The sequence below is a fragment of the Diorhabda carinulata genome, chromosome 7, assembly GCF_026250575.1.
Source record: "Diorhabda carinulata isolate Delta chromosome 7, icDioCari1.1, whole genome shotgun sequence".
In the NCBI taxonomy this organism is placed as follows: domain Eukaryota; kingdom Metazoa; phylum Arthropoda; class Insecta; order Coleoptera; family Chrysomelidae; genus Diorhabda; species Diorhabda carinulata.
Window position 1 is genome coordinate 8,360,831 of NC_079466.1, and position 16,515 is coordinate 8,377,345.

The 16,515-nt window shown below is 34.2% G+C and overlaps 1 protein-coding gene across 6 annotated transcripts in view; it reads right to left on the bottom strand.

The window, feature by feature from the left end:
* Window positions 1-16,351, bottom strand: part of LOC130896643 (protein draper) — an 83,196-nt gene extending 66,845 nt beyond the window's left edge. For 2 of the 6 annotated variants that reach the window (XM_057804854.1, XM_057804853.1), the window contains exon 1: window positions 16,068-16,327. The gene's annotated coding sequence lies outside the window, so the exon portion shown is untranslated. Of the gene's footprint in view, window positions 1-11,876; window positions 11,987-16,067 lie in introns of those variants that run through there. The other 4 variants (XM_057804855.1, XM_057804851.1, XM_057804852.1 and 1 more) reach the window with 3 other exon arrangements.
* Window positions 16,352-16,515: the final 164 nt, after the last annotated feature.

Sequence of the window (16,515 nt, forward strand, 5' to 3'; positions counted from 1 at the left end):
AACGTTATTCAAAACATAATGATGAATTAGGAGAAAAAACGTTTGCTTAAAGTTTTCGCATAAAGGGCATTGGAATCTGAATGTACTGTATCCGATATCCTAAGAAGACCACTATGAAAGAAGCTGTTTTCTCATTGGATTTAAGTTAACTTTGACCTCAAAGATAAGATTTCTTCAATTTTTTTCGTTAATAGAAACTTTTCTGATGCTGAATATAATCAATTAACACATGAATATCTCACGTTGAGCCAATAGCGTTTCCAATTCAAGCACGGTCTCTGGCCAAAATACATATCTTGTATGGGCTTGACCAAGTGAATATCTCTGCCAGAAAAACCGCTTTTACGTGAATTACGAGACAAAGATTAGTTACATTTCATAAAATATATCCTATAGATTCTCTATGCTATAATCCGAACGCTCCACGAATACGAATGGGGAGGAAATTTTCAGAGTTCGAATTAAAGAGGTCCTGCTGTAGTAGAATAGCAGCGGGGATATTGGGAGTCACTCGAAAGCGTGGGTAACCTTGCACCTAATGAAGTAAAGTTTATAAGGTGCAATATCTAGGTCAGTCGGTCAGATTGGTAAAAAAATACAAACGCGCCATATTAACGCAAGGTAAGTTAATCACAATCAGAAAAAGTGTATTTGACATAATGAATGGGAGTTGTAAAAATAATCAACTGAACATTCTCCGGCGTGATAATTTTTAATTTTGCAGGATCACGAGAATAATACAAACCGAAATAGCTAAAATTCTTAAATCAGCATTTAAGAACTATGTACTCGTATTTTGTACTTCACACTACTTTGCCCTTCTCACTTTTTCTGTTGCTCTCACTCTCTCATATCGTCCTCATAGACTTCCATCACAGCTGATCATAACAATGCGTGAATGAACAAAGTTTTCGTTTCTTATTGTGTTCTGCAGAACTTTCATGGAATTCAGTGCATTTCGGTTGGACAAATAAAGACGGAAAACTGGAAATGATTTGGTTCCTTCATAATCAACTACCAGAAGCTTATGATGATGTCGTCATAATAGCTGACATTCTAGGGCAGGGGTCGGCAACCTTTTGAAATGGAATAGCGAGAAATTTGACTTCTGATTTAAAATAAACGTCTTTGATTACGTAATAATATTTATTCATATAAAAACAAATAGAAATCGTAAAATCTATGGAGTCATAAGTTTTACACATCTTTTGAAAGTTTCATTAGATATGGCATCAAGATTTTTGTATTTGTAAGTCGACTAGCAGCTTTACTTTCCTCGTAGGAATATGTCAGCTCTCTATATTACATTTTTTTCACACCATCGTAGCATTCTGGAAACTGTTTCAATTAATTCAATTTGCGAATGTTTTAGAGCTGATCACTTGTGCTGCGCAAAGTGCACAAATTTCTGAATTTCCAACTCCTCCAGCTTCCTTCTGAATTTTGTTAACTTGCCACTCCACAAGCCCACATATACATTTGTGTTGAGAAGATTTATTATGAATGCGAGAGTACTTCTTTTGTTTTGAACTGCTCGAATCTCTCAGCAAATCGATCCTGCAATTTTTTTAAAAACTTTTTCGAAGTAATTGGTGTCAATAGATTCAATTGCGATAACTCTTCAGATATAAATAAATTAAAAGGCAGGCACAACAGCAAGTGAGGAAATTAACACACACGCAATTCAACGAGAGCGCTATCCGAGGATGACTGATTGACAACACATCTATTCTCTAGACGGCGACTGTTTGGGTGGAACTCAAATGAAAGGCAATCGACTAAAGAATGAACATGGTTCTTTAAATTCATTTCATTACGGTCCTGTTAAGTATAACAATTTGTGATTAACGATTAAGAAAATAGAAACTATTGAGAAATTATATTTTATATTTTTGGGAAAAACGTCGCAAAATAAATGATTTTTTCCGAATTTTCTCAGCAGAACATTATCATTACCAAGGTATAATTAAATAAGAAATTATTAATTTGTGTAGCTTCGATAGGTCCTAAATAACCAAATGGTTATGCCCTTAAATAGCTGGGTAAAAACGAATCTTTCGGAGACATCACGAAAGAAATTACTTTTACCGAGTTTTCTCACTATTATTGCCGAATAATTACTGACAAATGTGCCCTCCTTGCTAAGTCCTTAATTCTTAAGTGCTCGATCAATGTTAATTGAATCCTGCGGAATAAGTAAGATGGTTGGCCTCAATAGGTTCTTAATAATTAAATGCTAGATAAATGCTAATTCAATGCTGACGGAGAAATGAATGTTTTGCAGATGAAAGTATATATAAAGCGAACTTGCCCCGCAAAAGTTTACAGTCTTTTCTATGTGTGCGTTGAGAAAATAGTATATTATGCACTTTAAGGAGAGAAAAGGGTGTTTTTTATCGAGGAAGAAATTTGTTTGCCGAGAGGAGCGAGGGTAATAATCGTCCGAGACGAAATAATATATTTCTCCCGAAGTGCATACGATACTTTTTTCAACGAAAGCATAAAAATTTAATTATTCCCAGCCTTTAAATGGAATTGGTCGAACATCTCCGGCGGGTGTAATTTGGGCGCTAACCATCCTTCTTTACCTGTCTGACCAAGAAGGGTAGATAATCCGACATGTATTTTCGGCGTTAAGAAGTGCAGGTAGGTCGAGTCATAAAATAACCCAATAGAGGGAAAGTTGATAGATTTTTAAGTAGGTACTTAACATATTTTGGAAATACCCAGTAGATAGGGGGTTGACTAGTTTTCTTACCTAAGATCAGATTCAGTTGTTGTGTCGTATAGGTACTTTACATTATTGAAATGGCTCAAATAGTGAAAAGTTCGCATGGTAAAACTCTTCTAATCTTAGAAAATTTTGCGTTTTTTAACGATAAAGTTTTGAAAAGTAGAGAATTGTATTGGAGGTGCGTGAAAAAGAATGTAAAATGTTCTGCCAACGTATTTACTGTTGGTCCTGAATTTACAATTTCCAGAAAAAATTTAAATCACAACCATGAAGCAGACGTGAAGAAATTAAATAGGACAATACTTTCAAATTCTTGTAAGCGCAAGGCAGAGGATGATATATCCGAAAAACCATCGAAGATTATTCGCAGGGAATTGAGTTCCAATTTGCCACAGACCATGACAACGACCGATGTAGTATATGTACGAAGAAATATTTATAATTATAGGCGATAGGTGATAATAGGTCATTTCTCTTATAGGAAAATCTAAAAATACAAAAATATATCTTATTATAAATTTCGGTGATTTAATAAATAACTGTATTTCATAAATCATGTACTTCAGTCGGTTAGCGCCCAAAATACACATAGGATTAAAATGACTCTTCGGTCTTGGCGCCTAGTTTACATGTTGTAAAAAGTACATTAATCCTTTAGCGCCCAAATTACATCCGCCCAACACCTCATTATTTACGATATAACAAGGCCACACTTGGAAAAAATCAATTTTTGCGATGTCTTTTTGTAAAACTTTTTTATTCTCGCTAATTCCATGCAAGAATAGCCAAATTTTTTTTTTACGAAAAATTTTTTCTATCTTTTAACATAAACTACTCCTACTCCTACTCCTCCTACGAACAAAGCATTTTGATACTGGTTTGAAGGACGCAAGTAACCATTATGAAAAAGGATCGTGAACCAACTCACCACTCTTGATTAATAATAAGTGGTATGATTATCAATATTAGAATAATTATGAACATTATTCGTATTTATGTTCGATGTTTGGATACTTGGAAATATCTGTTTTTATTGGTAAAAAGGGTAGATTCAGCATGGAATATTCACACCATAAGGTTAAAGGAGACTTAAAGGATCTACGGATGTTTCGTGAAAAAACACCAAAAGCAACGTTTCTGAAACTGCAGTAGCAGTCTGTGTTTGGCACTATTTCTTAAAGTATTGATATGTTGCTTCATATCTCTTCCTCAATTTTTCTAGCAGTAGAGACAGACAGCAATATTTACTGCTTCTTCAAAATAATTTAGCTGGTATTTACATTTCTCTCGATTTTTGATAATAAACTGTAAGCTGTTCATAATTTCATGCCAAAAGTATCAAATTAAATTAATAGAAATCCAAGAATAAATTTTGCGGAAAGAAGAAAAAATCTTATATAATCGGATAGAACTATATTTACCTGTTTCGAACTTTATTGCCAACTATTCTCGACTAGTTAATGTTATCTACATCCCTCGTATTATATATAACTAACAAAATTGTCAAGATAGTACGACAAGGACATTAAGATGAAACGCCTGTATAATAGTGCTCTAGTATTTCAAGTCAGGATTTGCGTTTTAACAAATCGGTCATGGCTTTTGGTCGCAAATATGAGCTTAACCTTTACTTTTCGATATCTAACGCGTTTTCAAAATCACGTGCATACACTATTACATATTTATGATTTTTTAACTTTCTTTAAATCCATATTTAGCTTCGTCGGCTTCCAACTATTACATACTTCCGCTTTCATTGCATATTCGAATTGCGAATTTCAATAAAATCTAATATACACATTACATAACGTACGCAAGACAGTATTTAGTTGAATTAAGCCCTTGGTTGAACACGTAATCTAATCACTGGTGTGGGTACCTGCACACACGACATAGAAAGTAGCTGAAATAAGTAAGTATCTAAATGCAGAAATTTAGCAATGTTTCACGATAACGTGTTCATACAATAATCACAGTTTCTAATAGCCAGTGAAAGTGAGATTTTCGAATATTTATATAATTTTGAAGAGTTTGAGAAAGATTGGAAAAAACTCCAAAAGTAAGCGAAAGTTAAATACGAGCATATCGCTTATCTACATCTTATATATGCAAAAAGAATCTTTACTACACAATATACAAATCTATTGTTTTGTTTTATAAGAAGTGGCAAGAACGGGAACCAATACATCAATTCTTCGTCGATAGTACATTTGGTTTGTGTAAATCAAGAACACGCGGGTTTGAATAGGTGAAGCGGTGCAAAGAGAGCCGTGATACAGTGGAATATGATTCACGTGAAGAAGCTCCCGTAACAATCGTATCAAAGTGAATTTCGACCGTTTGCGAAACCTGATCACGTGTGACCAGTCCCTAATTATACATGCATTGTTGAATGAGCTGAATATAAACGAATAAACCATACGCAATATGGTACACAAGATATTTTAAACATGGCAAAAATGTGCGCAATAATGGTGCTCCAAGTTCTCGCTCGTGAACGAATGTTAGAAAGAGTCACTTAATCACTGAATATAGGACCAAGATATTTGAATAAGACCTTGAGACCCGTAAACATACTCAACAGTGAATGGGGAATAAACAACAAAAGCGAAGATGTTCAAGTTCTGATTGAAGACAATGTTGATCGTTTTTCTTTTCGATATGCACGTCCTCGTTCCACGTGAAGAAAAGGTTACTATCGGTCAAACAGTGACTAAACAGTTTTATGTTAGCGTCTTAAAGCAGCTAAAGGCAAGTGTTCACCGTCTGCAACCTGAACTCTTGCAAACCACAACGACGTATTGATTGTTCCATAGTTTCATATAGTTTGGTAAACTCATTCGTATATGTGTAACAGATATGTGGGTTATTCCATTCTAACTGTGATTTTTTGTATTCAAAATTTCAAGATTTTAAAATTTAACTTTTCTAACTTTTTTATGCATATTATTCATATATTTTACTGTAAAAATAAAACTCTAAGAGGAATTTACTACAACTTCAAAGTATCACGAGCAAGACACAAATGTCGGATTTTGAGTTCCACGGTACTGACTCATTTATCCACGGTACTGACATGGTAACTTAAGATATTAAACAACAAGTGCATCAATTTTCCTCAGTTTGATCATAAACATTAGAATTTATAAGGTAATTAGTTTAAATCATTTGTTACGACAAAAAAAATTAATAATTTATCGGTAAATTCTAGGAATGGACATAACACGGTACTGACATTCAAGTGATGTAGTATAAGTTTTCTTTAAGTGGCAAGTTATATTGTATAAAAATAATGTTTAAATATCTTAAGAATTATTCAATTAACACAAAATTTTTATTAATTGATTATTAATTAATGACTAGTACAAAAAAACAATACAGGACATTGAATATCACAGTTATAATGGAATCACCCATGTCACAATATGATTGTATAATGGAAACTACTTGAATATCGTATGACAGTGGAGCTCAACATTTTTTGTCCGTTTTTATACTTGTATATCTTAGCGGCACCTTTAATTAAAAAACGTAACATTTTCAATGAATTAATGAATATTTTTGGTAACGATGCGTAAAAATGAGTAAAGATTTCTCGCGGAAAAGGTCTTGTAATGGAATTTGGTATTGTAATTTTATTAATTCTAGTTGTAAATCATCTGGCGCCGTAGAAACGTCCACTTAAAAAGGATTTTCAAACAAGCGTATTTCATTTTCAATTCGGTGAAAATTTGTGAATATATCTTCGAAATTTTTTCTGAGTAATTGCATTATCTTGATAATTTTTTCTTCGAGAAAACGATAATTTTTCCTTTCTTTACTGAAAACAGTAAAAATCGGAAAGTGCGCCAACTGTTCATTTTCTACTTGCTTCATGAAAAGCTATAATTTTGTTCAAAACGCACATAAATTTTATATACATGAGAAAATAAGTTTCACTTTGCACACAATTTGAGATTTAGTTCATTTAAATACGCAATCAAATCACAAAGTATAGCTAAATCCTAGAGCCAAACAGAGTTAATTAGCTGGTTGAGTTGAGCTGTCGTTGCAATAAAAAATATGTCAATATCATGTCTCAAATCAAAAATTGCTGTAGTACCTTACTGCGGCCCAGCTAGCGGATTTCACTATAATAATTTACATCATCATTTTGGGCTTCAATTTTTAAAATAAATTCTTTGAATGTTCTGTGATTTGTAGCATAAGGTTTTATGAGGTTTACGGGTTCAGTAACTATCTTCAAAACATGTTCTACATTTAAAATTTTAGTACGAAGATTTTGTTGATGAATGATGTAATATGTATTCAACGGCGGTGATCCATTTGATTCTAGCACTTTTTGTCTGAATCTGGCTACTAAAATTTCGGATACTTTTCTAAATTAATCTTCCCCCGTAGTAAACGTTTTAATACTTTTCATTGGAACCATTATGAGTTCTGGCTGTTTTCATATCTCTAAAAATTTATGCGATTTTCATCGACATTCGACAGCCTTCAAAATTCCCAGTTCATGGATTGAATCCTGTATTCAGCATGATAAAAACATTTTTCTTCGAGCGTATAATAATATCTATATTATTTTCAGCAACACAGATCGTAGAAATAACTTATTCTTTTAATAGTAAAATAATGAGCGCTCATTATTGTGCTACTAACCAAAATAATGAGAAACGATAGCAACATCTTATGGGCGTTGTAACCAAGTAGTCAGGAACTGTCATTTAATTTGATGTTTGTCAGTTTTGAAAATGTATTGTAAAAATGTCTCAAGAAGAAGACTTTCAATGTACACACGCTTGAAGAAAAAATAGTATATGTCACTGGGAGCAGAAGACCCATTATAAGTTTCGCCCAGTTTGCACAGCCTCAGCAGTGCAAGAATCTGGGCTCAACAATAATGATAGCCTTCTACTCCTAGTAACATAATGTACTTCTTTTCAAGTGTAGAAAACAATCTGTTGAACTATACGAGACAGGATTAATAAATTTTAACAAACTAAATCCAAATGGGTGTTTAAACAATATCATAAGTATTAAAATCTGGTTTTCCCACGATCCTACCATAAAGTACCTATATTCATTCAATCTAGTAGCTAACAAAGTTGGCGATTTCGAACGTATGGCTTCAACTCCTAACGCTAGAGGTATCTATCAACAAACATAGTTTCCTGACAAATTACGCGTAATTGGTTGCTTTCTCGTGAGGCAATAGTAAATTGAAATAATTGTTTTGCAATTCCAAAACTAAAATAAGTAGGTAACTACCTAATATTATTAGATATCTAGTTTATTATTGTCGATTGTAAGGGACTGTACTGTATTAAAATGTGCCACTACGCCATGGGCCTACATCTACATTCCTCTACCTCCTAATTGTTCCTTATTTATACGAATCCATGCGAGAAGTTTTGTATCGAAGAGAAATTCACTCTTTCTCGAAACAGCGAAGCGAGCAAATTTCGAAGCGTAGATCTCAGCGGAGCTACGTTGCTTCTAGAGATTCAGTACGCGTACGTACATTTGTATATATGATGAGTTTAAGTAGTTGTTAAATTTTAATTATTGTGATACCTCTTTACCATCCTTGACCCTAAGACTAGCGCCCATAAAAATATAGATATCAATTACATTATGTATTTAAATAATATTAAATAAAATGGTAATTTGGAAATGTAAATTTAAAGAAAATATTGCATAGTTAAATGACACTCTCAGCCTTAGGTGCGTAATATAGGTACTATTACAATGCTAACAAAATATAAGAATATTATTTATCCTGGAACTTACTTTTAATTCATCTCCACTTTCTCATATTATTATTGTTAAAAACGCCATTTTTCAAAATCAATTACTTCATGTTTGTGAAAATAACAATAGTTGTCAATTAAAATTAATATTAATCAAATTTAATAGACAAAGTCGCTCACTCACCCTTTATAATTTGGGGGATTTCAATAAAGCCGCTTAATGTTATGAGGGTACGGTAATTGATTGACAGTTAAGTTGAGTTATACTAAAAATAATGTTATTCAAACTTTTACGTTTAAAATCGCATCAGACAGTATAATTTTCATTGTAATTTTTTATTCACCATTAGAAGAATTTCAGTTGATTTATAATTTATATTTAAGGACATAACGTAAGTCTTGACTTTCTTTTTTCTTTTTTTGTCTTATTAGCAGATCCAGAGTTCCGAATAACAGAATAAGTATTAAAAAAAAACTTAAGAATCGACTGTTAGGCGGTACCAACTTCGCCGGGTCAGCTATAGCCATATAAGCATTAGAATAATCGAAACGGCCAATAAGAACAACATACAACTAATCCGCTTTTAAAGTCATTTAACCGATCGCATACAACCCTTGGACAAGTATGTTTTCGGACCTGTGAAAACAAAGTAGGTATAAAACTCGTTTATTTTGGAAAATGGGTTCAGTTGCTTTCTTAGAGCGCTACGAGATGGTCGCACGTACGGATTCAAGGACTACTGTATAATCGGTCACTGTTTCATTAGGGAACACACCGGTAAACGCAGGGTCGCCTACAGCGATTCAAACTCTCGCTTACAGAGAAAGTATTCAACGTTACAGCGTCGTCATATTAGCGTGTACAGTTGCAAAAATGCCCCTTTCGGGGCTTTGTTGCTCCACCTATCTGCCCTTTTCGGGGCTCTTTTTTATAATGAAATAAACCCTACGGGGGCAAGTGTTATCAAGAACCAGCGTGGGTCCTAGGATCAGCCAGTTTCAGGTGAATATTATTTTTATTTTCATAAAACACTAACAGGCAATCAAAAGGGTCAGGAATTCTTTAACCCGGGAGGAAACTCCCTCCGGCAGTGAGTCCGCTGTCGGCTTTGATAGCCAACTCTCTTGTTAGGTACTAACAAAGGAATTCAATTTTCGAAATCCTCATTCCGACCATCTCACTTGTTCTCGACTCTCTCATTTAACCTATTCCCCTTTGGAAATGCCCCGAGTAGCCCGTTCCCCTATACAAACCTGAAGCAAACCCGTATCCACCGTCGACGAATTCCCACCCCTCCCGACCAATCCCAATTCTCTTCATGAGGAGAAAACCTTCTCAGAAATAGTCGCAGACCTCTCGCGGTACAGTCCACAAGAACTTAACAAATTTAGTAATGCCATGAAATATATCCAACGTAAATCTGTTGAGAATAGCAGAAGCTCATCACCAGCACCATCTGCGGATTCCTATGCATCTAGGGTCTCGTAGAAATCAGCCAGCTCTAAATCCCAGCAGGTTGATTATACCCGACTAGGCGCGATCCCCAAAACGAATATTCCCCCCCTACTTTCCAAATCAATCCCAATATCTCAAAAGCCCAAACAAATTACCCAAAATACCCTTAAACCCCAAGCATCAACTCAAACCCAAATCCCCAGAACCCACCAATAATCCCAAACCATCACCCATCAACAATCTAAATCTCGCACCTCCGCTCAATGTCCTCCAATTCAGACACTCAATCTGAGAAACCTTCCTAAAAAATATACCTCACAGAGAGAGCTCTACAATCTCCTCAATACGCAAGAGCTACTGAGGGGACAAATGCGCTTTCTCAAAGCTAACCCCAACGGAACCGCCATCCTCAAAATTCCTTCCACGTTTCATCACGAAACGTTGGCAAGGAAAATCCGTTACGCCATAGGCGACGAGAAAATCGTCGTTATTCCGATGAACTCTCCACAACGCGTCCAAAGACCCCCAACTAAAACCAGAAAAACTACTACGCACTACTGCGAAGCCTCAAATTCAAACACCATACCCGCAGTCCCCAAATATTGCAACCGTTGTTCCTCTACCGGCCACTCCGTAGACACCTGTAATGCCAAACCCATTTGTCCAACCTGTGGTGCTTCTGGTCACAAGCCAGAAAAATGCCCAAAATCAAACTCCCCTACTTGTAAAAATTGCGGTGGATCTCACCCCGCCTTCCACCCCCGCTGCCCGAAAAGGATGGAAACACCGAAAGCCCCCTAGGATACAGCCCCAGTCACCCTGGAAAAACCTCAAACCCCGTATGACCTGTCTACTGACACTAAAATCCTAATTGAAATCTTGGCAACAACAATAATGAATGCCATTCCCACTTCTCGTGCGCTAGTAGCCGAATCGCTACAACGCCTCATTCCCCCTTTTTATGGTTATAATTGTACCGTAACCAGCGGCGTGGGTAACCGCATTCATTTCGCCTTCACCCAAAAACCAAACACTTCCCACTGAAAAAGTGTAGGTTTAGCCCTAGCAACACCGTTTATGTCAATACTGACATAACCCCCATTCCAAGCCGCCTAAATGCCTTCCAAGCCCGCTATGTGATTCAAACCATCGAATCAAGTAATTCCGTTGCGAAAGAGACCCTCCTCATCCCCTGGACCAACAATATGCGGCCATTAGGCTCAAAACAAAACAAAAAAAAAATTTTTTTCCCTTATCCGCCACTTCGACTGCTAGCAACAGCATACGAGGATCTCCCTGAAAGCTATCTTAATTTCCTCGATAGTTCCCCCATATCAATCAGATAAATTCCGACCCCCAACACCCACCCTCACTGTTATTCGATCGTCGGAGTTGCAGGTTTTCTGCGGTTTCCCTGCAACCTGGAGAACCGATTCTCCAGACAAATGACCGACGATAGGGAATAATACAGCCGCAGCTGTACCCGCCCAACCCAAACTAGATTAAGAAAAAACACAAAATAAACAAAAAAAAAATAAATAAAAAAAATTCTTGGATAAAAAATAACCCCGCTAGAAGCAGCCGAGCAAGCACTCCCCAACAAAACTGCCACAAACCCAGCCCTGCAGAGGAAAAAAAATTCCTATATCAGGGCCTAAGCAAACATACCCCAAAAAAAAACCTTCCTTCCAAATTCTACCCAACGAATCTCTCTCTCTCTCTCTCTCTTTTTTGAAAATGGGTTGGGGTTGCCTGATAATTTCAGCATTTTTCTTAGTCAAGTATTACGGCGAGCTGTAGAGTCTCAGAATATAATTAATAGATTTTTAACAACTGAACTTTTTCCATTTAATTCCACGAAGTTTCCGGAAAAGTTATTCTGTGCAGTTGAGCTTCAAAGATGCAAGATTCGTAAAACTCAAATGGCTACACTTACAACTCAAGAACCTGTGACTAGTCCTTCTGATTCACATCACCAATCAGTATGAACATCCTGTGTATCGCAAGGCGCGGCGGCTGTATAGCTGATTCTGCAATGTAAAACATAAGCTAGTCTCACCTTTGAAACAATAAAATTATGACCAAGTATTAATAGCTACGGAAGTATGGCAAAGAACGACTAAGGAAAGAAAAGGAAAAGCAATAAGGAAGAAAAAATTCCTGTTAACAAAAAGTGTAGGAGCGAAGCCACTAAAAGGACTACATTGAAGGAAACTGAAAATACTAATGAAGTTAATTATGAACAGCATGACAGATCTCTCTTGAAACCTGGTTCGTATATTTAGTAGATGTTCTTGGGGGCAACAGAAATAAAACTCATTATACTTATGTAGGAATAAAGAATTTATAGTTACAGGTCGGAAAACTTCCTTCATAGTAGTAGATTCTGATTGGTGGACTTATTCCCTGTCAACGAAAAAAATGCGAGCTTTTTTATTTGATATTGTTAGTTTTAACATTTTTTTTGGTTTCTTAGATTATATCTGGTTTATCTTTAAGAAATGTTTCAGAATGTTTTACTGTCTGATAAGTTTGTACTTTGAATTTCCATATTCTTTGTTTACATTTATAAAAATTCCGATTATTTATGCTTGTATTTGGCGTCAACAACATTCTTATGTTGGATACATTTTTGAAATAAATATCATCAGGGAAAATTTTTTCCGCATAGAATCTAGCTTTTATCAAATGCTGTTTTGGATATCTGTATTTTTTTCACAAGCAGCAGTAGTAACAATTTGAAAACGAACCAATTGCAGTTTACATCGGGGTCAAAATATAATTAAAGTTATTGAAATTTCTCTGGTATTAACTTGTTTTTAAAATAAAACAACTTCATTAATCAATAGCTATCATTTAAACATGTGCCATTCAGGATTATAAGTGTTTCGCGATACACAATAGCTACTTTCGTTAATAAAGGACAATTAGCACATAAAATTAGGTATTTTAACTTATTTTCGATTTTTGTTGATTGCAGTCAGTTTAAACTCAAATAATATTTTTCTGTTTCTCCGGAAAAATATGTAACTAGAGCAATGGTCATTGTGACATTTCACCTGTAATTTGAATATTAGTACTACCAATAGACTGTTCTAATTGTATAAGGAATTCTCTTGGTCGTTTTAGTATTTCGACTTATGACCCCTATATAGGGGATTTTGAGTAACGCCACCGCCCTTTCTCTAGCCAGCTTATGGAGCACCTTGTAGCATTCCAGAGTCAACATTATTACAATATGCCGTTCTAGTTTCCTAAGGTGATATTCACATTAAATAAAAAAGAAGGATTCGTAGAAGCTATAAAACAAAAAGCTACTATGGCGTTGTAGAAGTTGAAGAGATTTTTATTTTGAAAATGATAATAAGTAATTACTGTAATTATTAAATTTAGATTAAAATATTTTAATGCGCCAGTACCGTTATTTACTTACTACCCACACTATTTTGTACGAGTGTGAATATTGAAATATGACATTGCCATCATAAAGTTTGATATTTTTAATGGTGAACGTACTCGAACACCCGTGTTTTTCAAATTCAGTCGTGGTCGCAGTTCGGATGAATTCCGTGAAGGTTCTCCAGAATCGGCGGTTGTGCCAAAAAACATCAATGATGTGCGTAAATTGATATTGCAAGATCGTAATGTGAGATACCGTGAGGTTCAGGCATATTTGGGAATTAGTTCCACTCGCATACATTCAATATTGCATGAAAGTATGGCTGTCAAAAAGATTTGTTCCTGTTGGATGCTGCATAAATTGACAATCGCTCAAAAAAAGCTAGTGTCAATTGGTGCAAAGAAATGCTGAAAATAATTCAATCGCCGTGCTTCAAAGAACGTCTATAAGATCTTGATAGACGACAATTCATGGATCTAGGCATATGAACCCGATACTAAACAATAATCGATTGTATGGGTCTTTTGAGACGAGCCAAATGCAACAAAAGTTGCTCGCGCACGAAGCACTTTGATTCAAATAGTCGCCTGTTTTTTCGGATTAATTGTTCCATCAGAGCAACATAGAACAGTCAATTCTGAATAGCATACCAGCATTTGTTCGAAAAAATGAGGGAATGCGAATCATTCTCCACCACGACAATGCGACATTATTGCTCTTTTCCTTTGTGATGTTTCATTATCATGAACTTAAATTTATCTTCGTTGACTCGTAGATTCACTGTCTCTCGTTTCTATGAAGGTTCTGCAAATTTCCTTATGCTCCTTTTCCGATGTTGAAGGATTACAACATCGTCAGTAATTGCCTAATCCTTGTTTTTAAGACTCATAATGTAATATGCGAAGTACACGCTTATTTATACTGATTAAATTTGCACGTAGGTGAAATGAAAAGTTCAAATTAAGAGGTTACTTCCGCTCGATACGATTTCTTTAATTTAATTATTCAATTATCTAGATAAATTAATCTAATACTCAGAAAGAAGTTCAGATATTATTAGGTTTCTATGAATAAAATAATAAATATGTAGTATTATTGACAGTTCGTTATTTTGTTTGAGGACCTAAATTTGGTCTTTTATAGTCAAGTACCAAACTTCTGAGTTAATTCTTAACAAATTAGAGCTTTGATAATCTGTTAACATAGATGTCCAATATAAAAATTCAATTATAATATTATTGTCTATTATAATACAGCTTAGCTTTATAAATAAATAAATAAAATTTGTTTCTCCCATCAACTTTTGAGTTATAATTCGTATAATAATTCCTCTAAACGATGTTAATAAGGATATGTTACCGCTAGCAGTCGTAGATACGTCACTGTAGTTAATAGCATTCTTCTTTCACGAAATTAATAAGAAGTTCAACCGGTTTAGCGGTTTTAATGAACTACTTTAATTCAGAACCTTCAACTAAAATTTTTATTTCTTCTCCCTAATAGATAGAATATGTAGAAAACTAGCTTCCTATGTTACATTCATACATAGTGAATAAGGAAATTTTAACCCAACTATAGATTTATACTGAATACACTGTTTACACCACCACTGACAATTACACTGTCTGATTTCGATACGTTTCGATAACCAAGTTATCGTCTCAGAGACTTATATTTAATGCGCCGAAAAAAGTAAGAAAATAAAATAAAACTATCAATTTTTTAAGAGAAAAAATGGGGTGGACCCCATATCCAAACTTTTACTGAAATTTCGATTATTCATGGAGGATTCACCTGACGAAATATTGAGGAAACAAAATTTAGTAAATTGAATACCTACGGAATTTGAAAAAAGTATTTTTATTTAAGTTCAGGTGAACATATCGTATTTTTGATTTTTATTCTAAATAATAATTCCTTAGTGAATTATGAGATGACACATTTTGCATTTTCATTACGTTATATATAAAATGAATATTATCTTGTATACTTACTAAAAATATGCTTTATACCAAAAAAAAATCCATAAAATTTTATTCAATTTGAATAAAAAAATTTACTTATTTATTTTTAATACAAGTGTCCTTTCATATATAATTATTAGAGAATAATTGTGGGAGAAAGAAGTGACTATAGACTATACTTATGTTTCAAGGTTAAAAAGTTATTATTACAAAAACTATTTTTGAAAAATTTCACATCTCATTACAATTTCATAGTCCCACAATATTTCCAAACAAATTATCACTAGGTAGATTTCCTTATTAAATACATTTATACCACCTTACCTAAATTAGATAATTAAATCTTGACCCAATTGTTTCTATTCTAATTGCATTAAGGTAAATAAACAAATATTTTTATGAAAACCTAATTTATTTCGGCCATATCCGTCACACACCAACAAGCATTTTTGCTCCATTTATCTATGACGAGTTTTCATCTTATCCGGGTTATATGTAGTTTGTTTATTTTATAATAAAATCTACAGACTCTTAAAATATCTCACCATTTCCATAAAAAATTACTACTTATTATTCAATGAACTAGTAAAATACTCAAATTTACGTAATGATCTGTAAATATTCACTTGTAATCAGTCGTAAAAAGAGTTTTACATCTATTCCGAGATTTTCTTTTAATCGCAAAATTGGTTATATGAAAATTAAATCTATCTGAACAACTATGCTACATATTTATTTAAACAAAAAATTGAATATAACATACCTCTTATGACATTTTCAAATAATAAAATCCACTTATAATTCACAAATAACATAAAACAAGCACATTCACAACTTAACTAAGTATGCGGAAATATTTGGAATTATAAATAAATAAACGAGAACAAATATCTCACTCCTCGCGATAAAATGAATATCAACAAACTGACAACAGTAGCATCTACGTGGTTCGTCTATGGCATATACTTCGTCGTCGATGATCATCGTAAACAAAAATTCTCATTGTTGTTTTACTACACAACGTTGCCTATGCATACAATAGTTTCCATGTCCAAGAGAATTATGATTGAATTTTTCAAGAAATTTCTCTATTACAAAAACAATTGATGAATATAAATCTAGTCTTTTCAGTATCTTCGTATTATCTTTGTTATATTTGTTTACTGCTCTAACAACCTTGTCCAATAGATATAATAGTGTAAAAATTCTCA